General features: G+C 41.5%; 1 long non-coding RNA gene across 13 annotated transcripts; it reads right to left on the bottom strand.

Moving 5' to 3' along the window:
• Positions 1-10,446: 10,446 nt before the first annotated feature.
• On the bottom strand, positions 10,447-16,820 carry LOC119326549. 13 transcript variants are annotated; one of them, XR_005158049.1, is made up of 12 exons: positions 16,756-16,820; positions 16,537-16,594; positions 16,237-16,294; positions 16,109-16,153; positions 15,913-16,003; positions 15,695-15,799; positions 15,414-15,542; positions 13,576-15,212; positions 13,208-13,422; positions 12,810-13,074; positions 11,965-12,221; positions 10,447-11,143 (listed from the first exon to the last, which is right to left on the bottom strand). It is a non-coding gene; the product is annotated as an uncharacterized LOC119326549 (long non-coding RNA). The 13 variants fall into 13 exon arrangements; XR_005158041.1 differs by lacking the exon at positions 13,208-13,422 and having other exon boundaries at positions 11,965-12,013; positions 12,094-12,221; XR_005158048.1 differs by lacking the exon at positions 13,208-13,422 and having other exon boundaries at positions 13,576-14,525; positions 15,118-15,212.
• Positions 16,821-16,929: the final 109 nt, after the last annotated feature.

Genomic DNA, 16,929 nt, shown 5'->3' with positions numbered 1-16,929 from the left:
GAAATGCCTATGAATTATTCTTTTGTTATTGAACCATTTGATGTTTGGGGCTTTGATTATATGGGACCGTTTCCTGCCTCTAATGGGTATACTCATATTTTAGTTGCTGTTGATTACGTTACTAAGTGGGCAGAAGCTATTCCAACTAGTAGTGTTGACCAAAACACCTCTATTAAGAGGCTTAAAGAAGTTATTTTTCTGAGGTTTGGAGTCCCTAGATATCTCATGACTGATGGTGGTTCACATTTTATCCATGGTGCTTTTTGTAAAATGCTTGCTAAGTATGATGTTAATCATAGAATTGCATCTCCTTATCACCCACAGTCTAGTGGTCAAGTAGAGTTGAGTAATAGAGAGCTCAAATTAATTTTGCAAAAGACTGTTAATAGATCTAGAAAGAATTGGTCCAAGAAACTTGATGATGCATTATGGGCTTATAGAACTGCATATAAGAATCCTATGGGTATGTCTCCATATAAAATGGTTTGTGGAAAAGCATGTCACTTACCTGTCGAACTAGAACATAAGGCATATTGGGCTATTAAAGATCCCAATTATGATTTCAAACTTGCCAGTGAGAAGAGGTTATTTGATATTAGCTCACTTGATGAATGGAGAACCCAGGCCTATGAGAATGCCAAGTTGTTTAAAGAAAAAGTTAAAAGATGGCATGACAAAAGGATACAAAAGCGTGAGTTTAACGTAGGGTATTATGTGTTGCTATTTAACTCTCGTTTAAGATTTTAGGGAGGAAAACTTCTCTCTAAATGGGAAGGCCCTTACGTTATCGAGGAGGTCTATCATTCCGGTGCCATAAAAATCAACAACTTCGAAGGCACAAATCCGAAGGTGGTGAACGGTCAAAGAATCAAACATTATATCTCATGTAACCCAATAAATGTTGAAACTAATATTATTGAAACCGTAACCCCGGAGGAATACATAAGGGACACTTTCCAGAATGTTTCAGACCCCGAAAAGGAATAGGTATGAGGTACGGTAAGTAAACCGACTCCAAAACAGTTCTAATAGCAATTTTTCTTCATTTTGGAATATTTAAGAAAATAGGAAAATAATAAGTAGTCCGGGAAGGACACGAGGCGTCCACGAGGGTGGAGGGCGCGCCCTACCATACTAGGCGCACCCCTCTGCCTCGTGGGCACCTCGTGTGCTCTCCAGACTCCGTTTTCTTGCACGATACTTCTTTTGGTCGGTAAAAATTCATTATATAATCTCCCAAAGGTTTTGACCATCGTATCACGCAAAAATCTTCTATCTTTGTTTCGAGCTATTTTTCTGACAGATCTAGAGCACCATGACGTCTTCAAGCGCTCCCAAGGACAACTTTTTTGAGAGGGTCATCAACCCCTATCTCGCGGAGGTGCTGCATCACTCTCAAACCATTGAGATGCATGAGGGGGTGTTGCACATCTGCGATGTTGAAGGACCAAGGAGTACCGGAAGCGTGGAGACAAAGCTCGAGCGATGGAACAACAAGTTTTCAAGTGCCAAGGGATGGTGGAACGCGGACTTAACGCCAACCAGATGATGATCACGGAGTTCACCAACAACCACAAGCTGGACGCCAAGAACATTGAGGAGACCATCTTCAAGCTTCATGAGAAAATCGAGCACCTCCAAGCCCAGATCTATGACCTGCAAAACCAAAACTGTGAGTGTGAATATAGATTCAAGAGGATGAGTTTGGCTGTAGATTTGAGGATCCCGGAGACTCGATCATCCTTCTATGATGGTGAGCCTATGCCTTGGAAGACGGACGACAAGCCTACATCATCAACAACCCCATCATCACCATCTCCGAGGACATAATCATATGGGTATGGGCACTCCCCTTGGCAACTGCCAAGCTTGGGGGAGTTGCCCCGGTATCGTATCACCATCAAACTCCTATCTTTACCGTTTTTCTTAGTTCGATCCTTCTGGTAATATCTTGATCTAGTAGAATAAAGTTTTGGTATGAATTAGTTTTGAGTTTTGCTTTGTGATCCCTCTATGTAATCGAGTTCGTGAGTTATCTATAATAAAGATTAGTGTTGAGTCAAGGGCCTTGCTATCTTGCTATGATCTTAAGTGCATAAAAGGGTAAAAAGAAATAAAAGAGATCATATTGATCTTATGGATAGTAATGACTTCACATATAGAGAGTATGAGGCTTAAAAGTTGTTGAGAGTTGGCAAACATAGTTTTGGTCATCGTTGCAATTAATAGGAAGTAATAAAGAAAGAGAGGTTTTCACATATAAATATACTATCTTGGACATCTTTTATGATTGTGAGCACTCATTAAAGTATGACATGCTAAAGAGTTGATGTTGGATAAGGAAGACAACGTAATGGGTTATGTTTTCTCACATCTTAGTTAAAGTATATTGTCACGGATCGTCCAACATGTTGAGCTTGCATTTCCCCCTCATGCTAGCCAAATTCCTTGCACCAAGTAGAGATACTAATTGTGCTTTCAAATATCCATAAACCCAGTTTTGCCATGAGAGTCCACCATACCTACCTATGGATTGAGTAAGATCCTTCAAGTAAGTGGTCAGGCAATAAAAATTGCTCTCTAAATATGTATGACTTATTAGTGCGGAGAAAATAAGTTTTATATGATCGTGTGATATGGAAGTAATAAAAGCGACATACTGCATAATAAAGGTTCATATCACAAGTGGCAATATAAAGTGACGTTCTTTTGCATTAAGATTTCTTGCATCCAACCAAAAAGCACATGACGACCTCTGCTTCCTTCTGTGAAGGGCCTATCTTTTACTTTATGTCTTATACCTTATGCAAGAGTCAAGGTGATATTCACCTTTCCCTTTTTCATTTTATCGTTTGGCAAGCACCTCGTGTTGGAAAGATCCTGATATATATGTCCAATTGGATGTAAGTTAGCATGAACTATTATTGTTGACATTACCCTTGAGGTAAAAGGTTGGGAGGCAACACAATAAGCCCCTATCTTTCTCTGTGTACGATTAAGACTCCATAACCATAAGTATTTGCGTGAGTATTAGCAATTGTGGAAGATTAAATGATAGTTGAGTATGTGGACTTGCTGAAAAGCTCTATTATTGACTCTTTTCGATGTTATGATAAATTGCAATTGCTTCAATGACTGAGATTGCCGTTTGTTAGTTCTCAATGAAGTTTATGAATCATACCTGACATTGTCAATAGATTGTTAATAGAGCATAAGAAATCATATGACAATATATATATATATATATATTACTGTTATAAGAATGATCATGATGCCCTCATGTTCGTATTTTATTTTTATGGACACCTATATCTCTAAACATGTGGACATATTTTTTGATATCGGCTTCCGTTTGAGGACAAGCGAGGTCTAAACTTGGGGAGTTGATACGTCCATTTTGCATCATGCTTTTATGTCAACATTTATTGCATTATGGGATGTTATTACACGTTATGTCACAATACTTATGGCTATTCTCTCTTATTTTACAAGGTTTAACATGAAGAGGGAGAATGCCGGCAGCTGGGATTCTGGGCTGGAAAAGGAGCAAATATTGGAGACCTATTCTGCACAGCTCCAAAAGTCCTGAAAATCCATGAAAGTCAATTTTGGAATTAATGATAATTATTTAGCGGAAGAAGTACTTGAGGGGGGGGGCACACACCGTCCACGAGCGTGGGGGACGCGCCCACCCTTACAGGGCGCACCCCCTGCCTCGTGGGCCACCTGGAAGCCCTCTGGTGCCCATCTTCTGCTATATGAAGCCTTTTACCCTGGAAAAATCATAAGCAAGCTTACGGGACGAAACTCCGCCGCCATGAGGCGGAACCTTGGCGGAACCAATCTAGGGCTCTGGCAGAGCTGTTCTGCCGGGGAAACTTCCCTCCGGGAGGAGGAAATCATCACCATCGTCATCACCAACGATCTTCTCATTGGGAGGGGGTCAATCCCCATCAACATCTTCACCAGCACCATCTCCTCTCAAACCCTAGTTCATCTCTTGTATCCAATCTTTGTACCAAAACCTCAGATTGGTACATGTGGGTTGCTAGTAGTGTTGATTACTCCTTGTAGTTGATGCTAGTTGGTTTATTTGGTGGAAGATCATATGTTCAGATCCTTAATGCATATTAATACCCCTCTAATTATGAACATGAATATGCTTTGTGAGTAGTTACGTTTGTTCCTGAGGACATGGGTGAAGTCTTGCTATTAGTAGTCATGTGAATTTGGTATTCGTTCGATATTAGAGATGTATGTTGTCTCTCCTCTAGTGGTGTTATGTGAACGTCGACTACATGACACTTCACTATTATTTGGGCCTAGATGAAGGCATTGGGAAGTAATAAGTAGATGATGGGTTGCTAGAGTGACAGAAGCTTAAACCCTAGTTTATAAGTTGCTTCGTAAGGGGCTGATTTGGATCCATATGTTTCATGCTATGATTAGGTTTACCTTAATACTTCTTTTGCAGTTGCGGATGATTGCAATAGGGGTTAATCATAAGTGGGATGCTTGTTCAAGAAAGGACAGTACCCAAGCACCGGTCCATCCACATATCAAATTATCAAAGTAACGAACGCGAATCATATGAGCGTGATGAAAACTAGCTTGATGATAATTCCCATGTGTCCTAGGGAGCGCTTTTCTCATTATAAGAACTTGTCCAGGCTTGTCCTTTGCTACAAAAAGGATTGGGCCATCTTGCTGCACTTTATTTACTTTCAGTGATTGTTACCCGTTACAAATTATCTATCACAAAACTATCTGTTACCTACAATTTCAGTGCTTGCGGAGAATACCTTACTGAAACCCGCTTGTCATTTCTTTCTGCTCCTTGTTGGGTTCGACACTCTTACTTATCGAAAGGACTACCATAGATCCCCTATAATTGTGGGTCATCAGTCACCGGCAGGTGATGCATGGTGGCTCTGGCGGTGGTGTCAAGTTTAGCCTGTTGTTGTTAGATCGAAGGTGGTGCGACAGTAGCGGGAGGTAGGCAGTATGGGACGCATTTGTCTTCCATTGTCTTCTCTAGAGGTATCCAGCTATCGAGGGCTCGGTAGTCGGATAAGGGTGGATGGTACAGATGGCTTCAACGATGAGCTTATGCACTCCGGTGGAAATACAAGATCTCTAACCGGGCTATGTCGTCGCGCGCTTGCATCTTGTCCTTGTTGAAGGTGGTGGATTGAAGCTTTGCTTTGGGGATGAAATCCGAAGTTCAACCTTGTGGTGGACTCACCATAATCGGCGCACGTCCGGTGATTCCTTCTTGAAGGCGTAGCCTAGAAGTTGTGTATTTTTCGTTTATGTTGTGTCTTGTATCATAGGGTTAGTGGCTATCTGGGAGAGTTGCTATCGCGAGGTATACGGCCTCGGGGTTTGTTTTTCGTCTTTTTCTAGGTCAATGATGTTCGGCTACTGGATTTTGCACTATTAATAGTATATGGCTGCATGCATCGTCCTGATACAAAGTCTGGGGGATATCCTCCTTTTCAAAAAAAAAATATCACGGCGCAGAGATTGCGTGGTTACAACAAAGCATGTTGTGCGCAGGGTGGGTTCAGTACACGGATTAGTACATGCATGATGTCTACTATGCAAACTTCTTCTTGTAGACTTTGTTGGGCCTCAAAGTGCAAAGGTTTGTAGGACAGTAGCAAATTTCCCTCAAGTGGATGACCTAAGGTTTATCAATCCATGGGAGGCGTAGGATGAAGATGGTCTCTCTCAAACAACCCTGCAACCAAATAACAAAGAGTCTCTTGTGTCCCCAACACACACAATAAAATGGTAAATTGTATAGATGCACTAGTTCGGCAAAGATTTGGTGATACAAGTGCAATATGGATGGTAGATCAAGGTTTTTGTAATATGAAATTATAAAAAAAAGCAAGGTAACAAGTGGTAAAAGTGAGCGGAAACGGTATTGCAATGCTTCGAAACAAGGCTTAGGGTTCATACTTTCACTAGTGCAAGTTCTCTCAACAATCATATAACAATTCCTCAACACGCAACAAAGAGTCAGTCCAAAGTCAGTAATAGTGGAGAACAAACGAAGAAATTATTATAGGGTACGAAACCACCTCAAACTTATTCTTTCCGATCAATCCATTAGGCTATTCCTATAAGTGTCATAAACAGCCCTAGCGTTTGTAGTAAAATAACACCTTAAGACACACATCAACCAAAACCCTAATGTCACCTAGATACTCCAATGTCACTTCAAGTATCTATGGGTTTGATTATACGACATGCATCACCTAATCTCAGATTCATCTATTCAAACCAACACAAAGAACATCAAAGAGTGCCCCAAAGTTTCTACCGGAGAGTCAAGACGAAAACGTGTGCCAACCCCTATGCATAAGTAAGATCACTGAACCCACAAGTTGATCGCCGAAACATACATCAAGTAGATCACGTGAATATCCCATTCTCACCACAGATAAACACATGCAAGACATACATCAAGTGTTCTCAAATCCTTAAAGACTCAATCCGATAAGATAACTTCAAAGGAAAAACTCAATCCATTAAAAAAAGGTAGAGGGGGATAAACATCACAAGATCCAACTATAATAGCAAAGCTCGCGGTATATCAAGATCGTGCCATATCAAGAACACGAGAAGAGAGAGATCAAACACGTAGCTACTAGTACATACCCTCAACCCCGAGGGTGAACTACTCCCTCCTCATCATGGAGAGCGCCGGGATGATGAAGATGGCCACCGGTGATGGCTCGCCCCTCTGACAGGGTGCCGAAACAGGGCCCTGGTTGGTTTTTGGTGCCTATAGAGGCTTGTGGCTGCGGAACTCTTGATCTAGGTTTCTTTTCGGGGGTTTCTGTATTTATAGAAATTTTTGGCATCGGTTTCACGTCAGAGGGGTCTCCGAGTCAGCCACGAGTTAGGGGGCACGCCCAGGGGGGTAGGGTGCGCCCTCCACCCTCGTGGATGACTCGGGACTGTCCTGGCCCAACTCTTTTACTTTGGGGGCTTCTTCTGGTCCATAAAAATCTCCGTAAATTGGCAGGTCAATTGGACTCCGTCTGGTATTCCTTTTCCATAAAACTCAAAAACAAGGAATAAACAAAAACTGGCATTGGTCTTTAGGTTAATAGGCTAGTCCCAAAAATCATATAAAATAACACATGAATGCATATAGAACATCCAAGATGGATAATATAATAGCTTGGAACAATAAAAAATTATAGATACGATGGAGACGTATCAAGCATCCCCAAGCTTAATTTCGGCTCTCCTCGAGTAGGTAAATGATAAAAATAGAATTTTTGATGTGGAATGCTACCTAACATATTTATCAATGTAATGTTCTTTATTGTGGCAAGAATATTCAGATCCATAAGATTCAAAACAAAAGTTTAATATTGACATAAAAGCAAAAATACTTTAAGCATAGTAACAAGGCAATTATGTCTTCTCAAAATAATGGCCAAAGAAAGCTATGCCTAGAAAATCATATAGTCTGGCTATGATCTATCTTCATCACACAAAATATTTAAATCATGCATAGCCCTGGTTTCAGCCAAGCAATTGTTTCATACTTTAGTATTCTCAACCTTTTTCAACTTTCACGCAATACATGAGCGTGAGCCATGGACATAGCACTATAGTGGAATACAATGGTGGTTGTGGAGTAGACAAAAAGAGAAATGTAGTTTCACATCAACTAGGCGTATCAATGGGCTATGAAGATGCCCATCAATAGATATCAATGTGAGTGAGTAGGGATTGCCATGCAACGGGTGCACTAGAGCTATAAGTGTATGAAAGCTCAAAAAGAAACTAAGTGAGTGTGCATCCAACTCGCTTGCTCACGAAGACCTAGGGCAATTTGAGGAAGCCCGTCATTGGAATATACAAGCCAAGTTCTATATTGAAAAATTCCCACTAGTATATGAAAGTGACAACATAAGAGATTCTCTATCATGAAGATCATGGTGCTACTTTGAAGCACAAGTGTGGTAAAACGATAGTAACATTGCCCCTTCTCTCTTTTTCTCTCATTTTTTTATTTGAGCCTTCTTTTTTTTATGGCCTCTTTTTTTTCTTTTATTTTTTTTGTCCGGAGTCTCATCCCGACTTGTGGGGGAATCATAGTCTCCATCATCCTTTCCTCGCATGGGACAATGCTCTAATAATGAAGAACATCACACTTTTATTTACTTACAACTCAAGAATTACAACTCAATGCTTAAACAAAATATGACTCTATGTGAATGCCTTCGGCAATGTTTAGAGAATTACAACTCAATGCTCTAATATATGAAGTTTCTCCGGTGGGGGCACGCCCTACCCCCCTGGGCGCGCCCCCTGCCTCGTGGGCCCCCTGGAGCTTCACCGACCTCAACTCCAACTCCATATATTCACGTTCGGGGAGAACAAAAATCAGAGAAGGATTCATCGTGTTTTACGATACGGAGCCGCCGCCAAGCCCTAAAATCTCTTAGGAGGGCTGATCTGGAGTCCGTTCGGGGCTCCGGAGAGGGGAATTGATCATCGTCGTCATCATCAACCATCCTCCATCACCAATTTCATGATGCTCACCGCCGTGCATGAGTAATTCCGTCATAGGCTTGCTAGACGATAATGGGTTGGATGAGATTTACCATGTAATCGAGTTAGCTTTGTTAGGGTTTGATCCCTAGTATCCATTATGTTCTGAGATTGATGTTGCTATGACTTTGCTATGCTTAATGCTTGTCACTAGGGCCCGAGTACCATAATTTCAGATCTGAACCTATTATGTTTTCATGAACATATGTGATTTCTTGATCCTATCTTGCAAGTCTATAGTCAGTTATTATGTGTTATGATCCGACAACCCCAAAGTGACAACAATCAGGACCACTCTCGGTGATGACCGTTGTTTGAGGAGTTCATGTATTCACTAAGTGTTAATGCTTTGGTCCGGTACTCTATTAAAAGGAGGCCTTAATATCCCTTAGTTTCAAATAGGACCCCGCTGCCACAGGAGAGTAGGACAAAAGATGTCATGCAAGTTCTTTTCCATAAGCACGTATGACTATATTCGAAATACATGCCTACATTACATTGATGAAATGGAGCTAGTTCTGTGTCGCCCTGTGTTATAACTATTGCATGAGGAATCGCATCTGACATAATTATCCATCACTGATCCAATGCCTACGAGCTTTTCACATACTAGATGACCCGTTGCGCCAATGGCGCAAAGGCCATGTGTAAGTTACTTATTGTGAGAGAATGCATTAATATATTTGTTGCTTGAAAAGAATAGCTCATATACTATATGCAGTGAGCACATAAGATTGGAAAGGATGCACAAAAGAATAGCTTATATACTTTATGTAGTGAGCTCATATACTATTTTCACCATAGAAGCAGCAAGGGAAGACTAAATTTTATATATAGCTTGCTCGGAGTTCTTCGAAAGGGGAAAGATCTTGGTCTCATTGATATGAAACAAAAGGTGGCTGTTTTAGTAACCATTGAAGCATGCTGGCCAGGATACATTGACCAAAGTCTATCAGAAACTATCTTTGGTTGCTTCGAGACGTTGCTCAAAACTATAGGAGGTCCGATGTAGGTCGGAAAGGTAAATATCTTTTCTAATTATCTCACATCACACTTGTTTATGTGAATAAAAACTCTTAGAGAATATAGACCCTCAAAAAGGAAAAAAACTCCTTGAGAATGGATGGTTGGGAGCGCTCGGACATGTGTTTTCGTTCGATCGCTTGCTGTTCGGGGAGAGTAAACTCTAAGTGGCTAGGGCAAACTCTCTCCTCGAAACTTCACCGGCGAGCCCGTGGATTCACCTTCCCTTTTCTACCGCTCCGTCGATCGATGATGAGGATGGGAATCTCGATGCCTTCATTTCGGTTAGTAGTTTAGGTCAGGTTTTTTAGTCCTCACAGGTCGACACTCGAGTGGATAATGGCACTACTTCTTCGAGTTTGTCTTTCAGTCCATTTGAACATAGCCGATGAAGCTCTAGCGTAGATTCCTGTCGTCTCCTTGGGGTGATGAGGTTAGGGTTTCTCGTCATGTGATGGGATTTGATGTCAGATGCTTCAGATCTAGGCAAGGGTTCAACAATGACGATTGCGGCTCCACGTATTGAACAAGGGGCACATGCATGAAGACTTCCTGGCTAGCGTCCGCGACAGTAGTGGCTATGCGAGATGGTCTTGGAATCTCAATGTAATTTTTATATTTTTGATATGCTTTGTATTTTCAATGAACACTGATAATAGATATGGATCATTTTTGAAAATAATAATTGAGTGGTAAGATTTTGACCGGTCGTCACACTTGTTTATGTGAATAAAACCTATTCCCTCCGTCCCATAATGTAAGACGTTTTTTAACACTGATGTAATGTCAAAAAGTATTTTATATTATGGGGCGGAGAGAGTACCTGAGAATAATAGACCCTTTAGAAAGAAAAGAAAAACTCCTTGGGAGTAGAGTTTTTTTTCTCCCCTTGGAATAGATGGCTGGCACCTGCGAGCGCTCAGATATGCATTTTCCAGGTGAGCCACAACATTCACGGGTGCAAGCGGCAGTTCACAGGTGGGCAGGTGCAAGCGGCAGTGGGACACCGCGTTCACGGGTGGACAGGTGCAAGCGTTGTGGGACACAATGGTTCAGCGGGAGCAAGCGGTAGTCTCCCACCGGATAAGCCACCATGCACGCGTGTCTGGTGTGTGTGGGTTTGGTTGTGCCCGTGTCCTCTCATGGGGGCAGCCACTCAGTTCAGCTCTGGACAGAGGAGACTGGCGATTTGGATCCGCCATGTTGTTCCGGTCGTCGGTGCTGCTTCCCTGGCTGCTTCTTGGGCGGAGGAGGGAGCTCGGCTGCTTCTTGGGTGGAGGAGGGAGTTCGGCTGCTTCTTGGGCGGAGGAGGGAGCTCGACTGCTTCTTGGGCGGAGGAGGGAGTTCGGCTGCTTCTTGGGCGTAGGAGGGAGCTCGGCTGCTTCTTGGGCAGAGGAGGGAGCTCGGTCCATCTGTTCGCCCAGCCGCCTAGATCCATGGGGGACATGTCCACGATTCAACGCCCGCCCGACATTGTCACCAAGGTAATAAGTATTCCATTCTAATCCATCCACGACTGACTGTTATTTCGATTCTCCTGAAGAAGCATATTCGCTTGATTAGCATTGTCTTCTACAGCAGTATTATGCTCATGCAAATCACCATAGATAGCAGCAGCTAATTCGACTCGATCGAAAAATACTTACAAAAGGCAAGCTAACATATCATGTACAAAAATAAGATTAATTGAGAATTTTAGTTGTTTGTAAGACCTTCTATAAGATATTGATAGTTTGTTAGAACATTCAGGGGCCGGACCACCCTGCTATCAAATGCTAGCTCCGCCACTACCAAGGAGGTATATAACTATCCTAGTTCTGAAATTTAAAAATGAAGTACAAAGTCCGAAGACAGTATATGTAAGAGAACTTGCAATAACTGCAAAGTTCCAAGGTCTAATACAAGAACATGGAAATTTGCATCTGTACAAAAGATCCCCTATGTTTGTCATCGGAAACACTATGTACCAAAAAGGATGGCCGTGCCAAAATCATTTTATATTTATATTGAATGAGAGAAAATGATGCATTGCAATGATTCCAATTATTTTATATTTATATCATTGTAAAACCTCCTCGTCAAGAAGACTACATACACTTTATGTCTGCTATACAATGTGCATCAGGACCTTCTAGGTAAAAATAATCAGGTGGTGCAACTATCAATTAGCTATGCGAGGTTCTAGCTTATAAAAAATCAACTTTGACTGGATGTCTTATGGCAGGTAAGAGTATTCCAGAAACATGTATGTCAAAATGAAACAAATAAAGAACCATTATTGTGCTTGCACAAAAAAAATATAACACAGGTATGAATGCGATCAACATTAAGGCGGAGGAAGGGGCTTTACTTTCATACCTCGGAGTAGTCTTTGGGAGGCGGATGACCCGGAGATAGGAAGCATAGACTGCAAGAAGCACAATCAGATCTATGCTTTGAGTTACCCATACTGCTGGGTAGAGAAGGAGGAACCGGAGCGAACATCACCTCGAAAAAATGACAAGAATAATTTATTGAGAACTCCATGTAGTTAGGAGTAAGACTTTTCTGCCTCTAAATCCCAGTAACATGCCGACAAACCATTCACAAATTTTAAGTAGCACCATGTAGGTTATCTAGAAAGAAAATACAAACAAACATAAGAAAATTCTCAACCTCCCCCATCCATCAGTAAAGTGAGACCAACAACCACTTAGGTTAGGAGTAGCATGCTCGAGCCATGTAGCAAGTGAACCAGTAACACTGGGACTAATTCATCTATAAAAATATGCAAACAGGTCGAGAATACAAAACCAGTTAAATAAAGGTCAAGATTACTGCTAGTGTTGTGAACAAGTTCAGTCATTTTCCCATTCTCAACCTCAGGGCTCACGCGGTATGAATTTCCATTGGATAAAAAAGCTAATACTATGTTTTTTAGGTTTCCATCTCTATCTTTCCAATACAAAGGCGAAAAAGAGAAATCCTCATGGTAGATAGCTTCTTCGGAAGATGCTCTTTCTAGAGAGATGATTAGATCATAAGTAAATAAGTAAACTTGATAAAAGCACAACTCCTAGCATACAATTCAACTTTATCCGTAGTATCTGACTACATGTGCATTGAGTTCTACATGAGAGGCCATCATCTGAATTCTCAACCTCATGGTCTGGTCTAGTGATTTCCAATGTTTGGAAAGCTGTAAGAGGGAGAATATCTCTTACATGTGTATGTCAGATTCATGAATGCAACGCGGATGCTTCCGACATCCTGGACATCTGGATGTCCAGTATTACAGTGGAATGAGTTGATTTTGCACCTGTAAAACTGAAAACTGATTTCTAACTTCCTCTCCTTCTTCTTCAGCAGGGTGATCTGCATTGGTTTTAGAAAGCAATCTATATAGCCCCAGTCTTCCAGTCTATGGCTAAGCTTTATCTTCTGCTGGTATGCGGCGACATCAAGCAGAGTCATCCTTGATAAATGGATCTGTTTAAGAATGTTTGTTGTCAGGTATGGATTTTAATCATATAGTAAAAAGGCAATAGGAGAGACACATGAAACATAATCCATATATTTAGCATCATGATTTCCAAAAAATCAATTAAAAAGAACCTATCACCTGAAACTCAAAAGCGATAACCTCGAGCGATGATCCAAGTGTTGAGGCGTCACAAAAAACAGGGCCATTTTTTAGCCTAATTGGAGGTTGTAAAGGCCTAGTCAAAGTTTTGTTTTTGCCTGCAGGGCAACTATTCGCGTGGGGGCCTGGGGCGAATCGTTCGGTCCAGCTCCTCCCCCAGATCGACCAAAAAAGTTTGGTGGGGTGATCGCTCCCTGGCGAATGTTTCGTTTGTTCCGAGGAGAAAAAAATAAGCTAAAATATAGACATATATGATTAATTGGAGCGAAGAATGCAGTTGCCTAGCCTGCTGCAATGAGCTAAAATACATCAAACAACCGCTAACATCACTAAAAGAAGGAGCTTACTTTTCCCTTGGGACTGCTTGTTGCAGTCGTCGATGAGCTCTCTAGCAGGAGTCATCAGCATCCTCTTCCTATACAAGCCAGTGTCGCCAAGGCCACGTCGAGTCATTTGAAACAGAGACCCCAAAAGCTAAATAGTGTTGGTTCTCCTCGCTCGGCTCAATCAAAAACATAAAGCAAATAATCAAGAGCAGCACGATCTTGTTAAAAAAGAAATAGATACAAGTTATTCGATCAAATAAACAAATGGCGAAGTGGCTACACTCGTGAGCTAAACTTTCCATAATCCAAGCAAATCCAGAAACCTAAGTAAATGACTGGAGGCCAAATTCACATATGACCCAGCAAAGATTTACCCTAGAGTTTTACGACCATTTAGAATTCGTCTATCCGTTTTCATTTGGAGAATATAATAGAGCAAATGAAAGTGCATGCTTAATTTAGCAGAAGGTATAACCACAGATTTAACAGGGGACAAGTCTAACCTGGGTTTCAGAGTGAAGAAACATTCGAAGATCAAACACATCATTGTGTCACTGTGCATGGTTAATTTAGCAGTAGGTACAGCAACACTTAATAAGGGACATTGTGTCACCACCTAATCAATTTTGTATGCCAGTAGTATATACGGTCAATACGGTCAGGTTAGTGTAACCTAAAATATATCTTGGCAGGAATGACCGGATTCACTTGCTTTTAGAAAGGGAAGCATCAGTATGAGATAAGTGCAGATAATCTGCATCTACTTTTATCAAGCGACTCGAATCACCTTAGAATCAAGTAGTTAGCATCCATCTTCAATCAGAAAAACAAACAAAATTGTCAAACAACTAAACATGCTTGTGTTGTGCCTACCTCTGAACGTTGCTCCAAATCCAGTGGATTTGCCGAAATCAGATTTCCAAAGACAACAGTAAATACACGTAAAAGCAGACGCAAGCCTCAAGCGTATCCTAAAAAATACATCAAGCTAACTAATGAGGCCTAGGATCATTCTCCAGCAACAGATTAGAAGAGGTGCAAGGCCACAATAGATTGCAAACTCTACCACTGCTCCTTGAATTAAAATGTGGAAGACAAGAAAAAATTAAGTGTCCAAAATAACATTATGCCAAATGATAAGCATGTATGGCAAAAAAATGATAAGCATGTATCAGGGAAATAAAAATTCAGTAGAAGATTTCTCTAAAGGAAATATGACGCCATTAAAATTCTGCAACGACTTTTCCAGAAGAACAAATTGTGCAACAATTGGAATAAACTCAAACATGCGCCGCAAGCTTTGTTCGTCGGATGATAGACGAGATTCATAGAATAGTTAAGATAATTAGTGCATCACTGATTTAGGAAGAGAAGAAATAGGTCTAGCCTTACAGAAACACCATTTGTCCCAGTAACCTTAATATCATAGCACATACACTTGGTTGAAATAAAATTATAGCCTGTAAACCAGCTACGCCACCAAAATCTTGATAAACTTAGAAAGTAGATCATGTTGAACAACGGAAGCAAGGAATCAAAGAGGAAAATGGGGGAAGAACTCACCGGAGCAGTAAGTGTAGAGCAATCAGGGATACAGAATTTTGGCCAATACCAAACTGAAGAAAATATCAAGGTTGACGGCCTCTTCCAGCTGGGCGCTGTACAACAGAATCAAACACTAATTTTAGTCCATCAAAAATCAATCTTGTTCGAAACAGGGGATATCATCTATAGGTAACAATGTCAACCATCAATTGACATATCCTAAGTAAACACGACAAAATAATCAAGCAAATTAACTATAATCCCATCACAATTAGCAATATAAACAATACCCAACAATTCGAATCTCATTGTACCTGCTCATTGCCGCCTCAGCCGTCGGGTTGCGACGGGCAAGATGTTCACCTTGTTCTTGACTCTTCCTCAAGATCCTTCCTCTCTTCTTCGACTGATCTGCAAACATCCAGATGGCCGACTCCACTCCACTGCAACACAAGCGCTGCCTTGTTACACCTTCCCCATGTCCTCATGCACAGCAACACCGGATCGATAACATGGGGAGCCATTGTCTTGCAACTAAGGAAACCATTGATCGACACTGAAACAGAATAATTGGTTTGGAGACTCAGGGGCTTACTGCGCTTCATCGAGAATAACAATTGAGCCAGTGATATCAATGTCCATTGCTCTCCTGACAATTCGACTGCTTTTGCCATGGTTTGTGCAGCAAAATATGGACATCCTATAGACACCCAAAAGAAAGGTGGCAGTAGAATAGATTTTAGAATTCAGTGGTGGCATAGTGTGTCCCTCGGGATTCAGGGAAAATCTATGTAAACAAAGAGATAGATAAACCTTTGACCTGTCTTCCAACCCTAGGAAGATCCTCAATATCATGAACTTCATAGCAGCCATCGGTCTGAAGAGATGGGCGACGATTCAGTTTCTGTACATTCGTGCCAATACATGTTTCTCCTTGCATTAGTAGGGAAAGGGGGAAATGTGCTCAATGTTAATATGTGTTCCTGTGAAAGAAGCTAGGAAAACTCACTTGAATTCTGGGCATCCATGAACTTTGTCGTCTAGGAGCTTTTTGCTGATGAGGGAGAAAAGTACTCACTAAATGGTTTACAATGAAGAACCCAAACGATTAGTAAAGAAATGTGTCTTGTATGTTACCATTCCTCATCAACGCCATGCATACGGCCTTATTGACGCAATAGTGCTTCCTTGAGGCCTGCATTGCATGATTACTGACTGGTCAAACTACATGCAGTTTAACTTAAGAACATTGGAGCCCGCCCAGAAAGGCTCCTGGGGATTACGGTTGCATCAACACCCACTACTACATGATGATTAAATACATGGATTGGCTTCATTTCTGCCACTGCTACTTGACATTGGTTGGATAATGCATTTCCTTTTCTGAATGAGAAAAAAGAGGCAGGGAGTGCACTGAGATGGTAACATTTTAGCTACCAAGATGGCCATCATCTTGCGCAGCTCCCGGACCACCTGGGTTATCTGAGAGTGCGTCCTATTGCAGCCAACAGACAACGGAACCAAGAAACTAATCAGGATTTTTCGAAGGGGAATGAAATCAATCAGAATTCATCTAATTGATTCAAGACAAGCAGCCAAGAAACCTGGCTGGCAAGATTACCCCATCGTTTTAGTTCATGGGAGAGCAGATCTTACACGACGTAGTAGATGGTCGGCGCATTCTTCTTCTCGGCAGCCCCTGCCTTCTCCGGGATGCCTGAACATCAAAAACCGCGACACCCACGGGAATGAGCAAATCAAATCAGGAGCGAGCAATGGCGTCTCCTCGATCCAAGAACCGGCGAGAGAGAGAGGGGGGGAGAGAGAGAA

Source organism: Triticum dicoccoides, chromosome 6B (assembly GCF_002162155.2).
Source record: "Triticum dicoccoides isolate Atlit2015 ecotype Zavitan chromosome 6B, WEW_v2.0, whole genome shotgun sequence".
Taxonomy (NCBI): Eukaryota; Viridiplantae; Streptophyta; class Magnoliopsida; order Poales; family Poaceae; genus Triticum; species Triticum dicoccoides.
The sequence above is the reverse complement of the archived record's forward strand: the minus strand, read 5'-3'. Positions and strand labels throughout refer to the sequence as shown.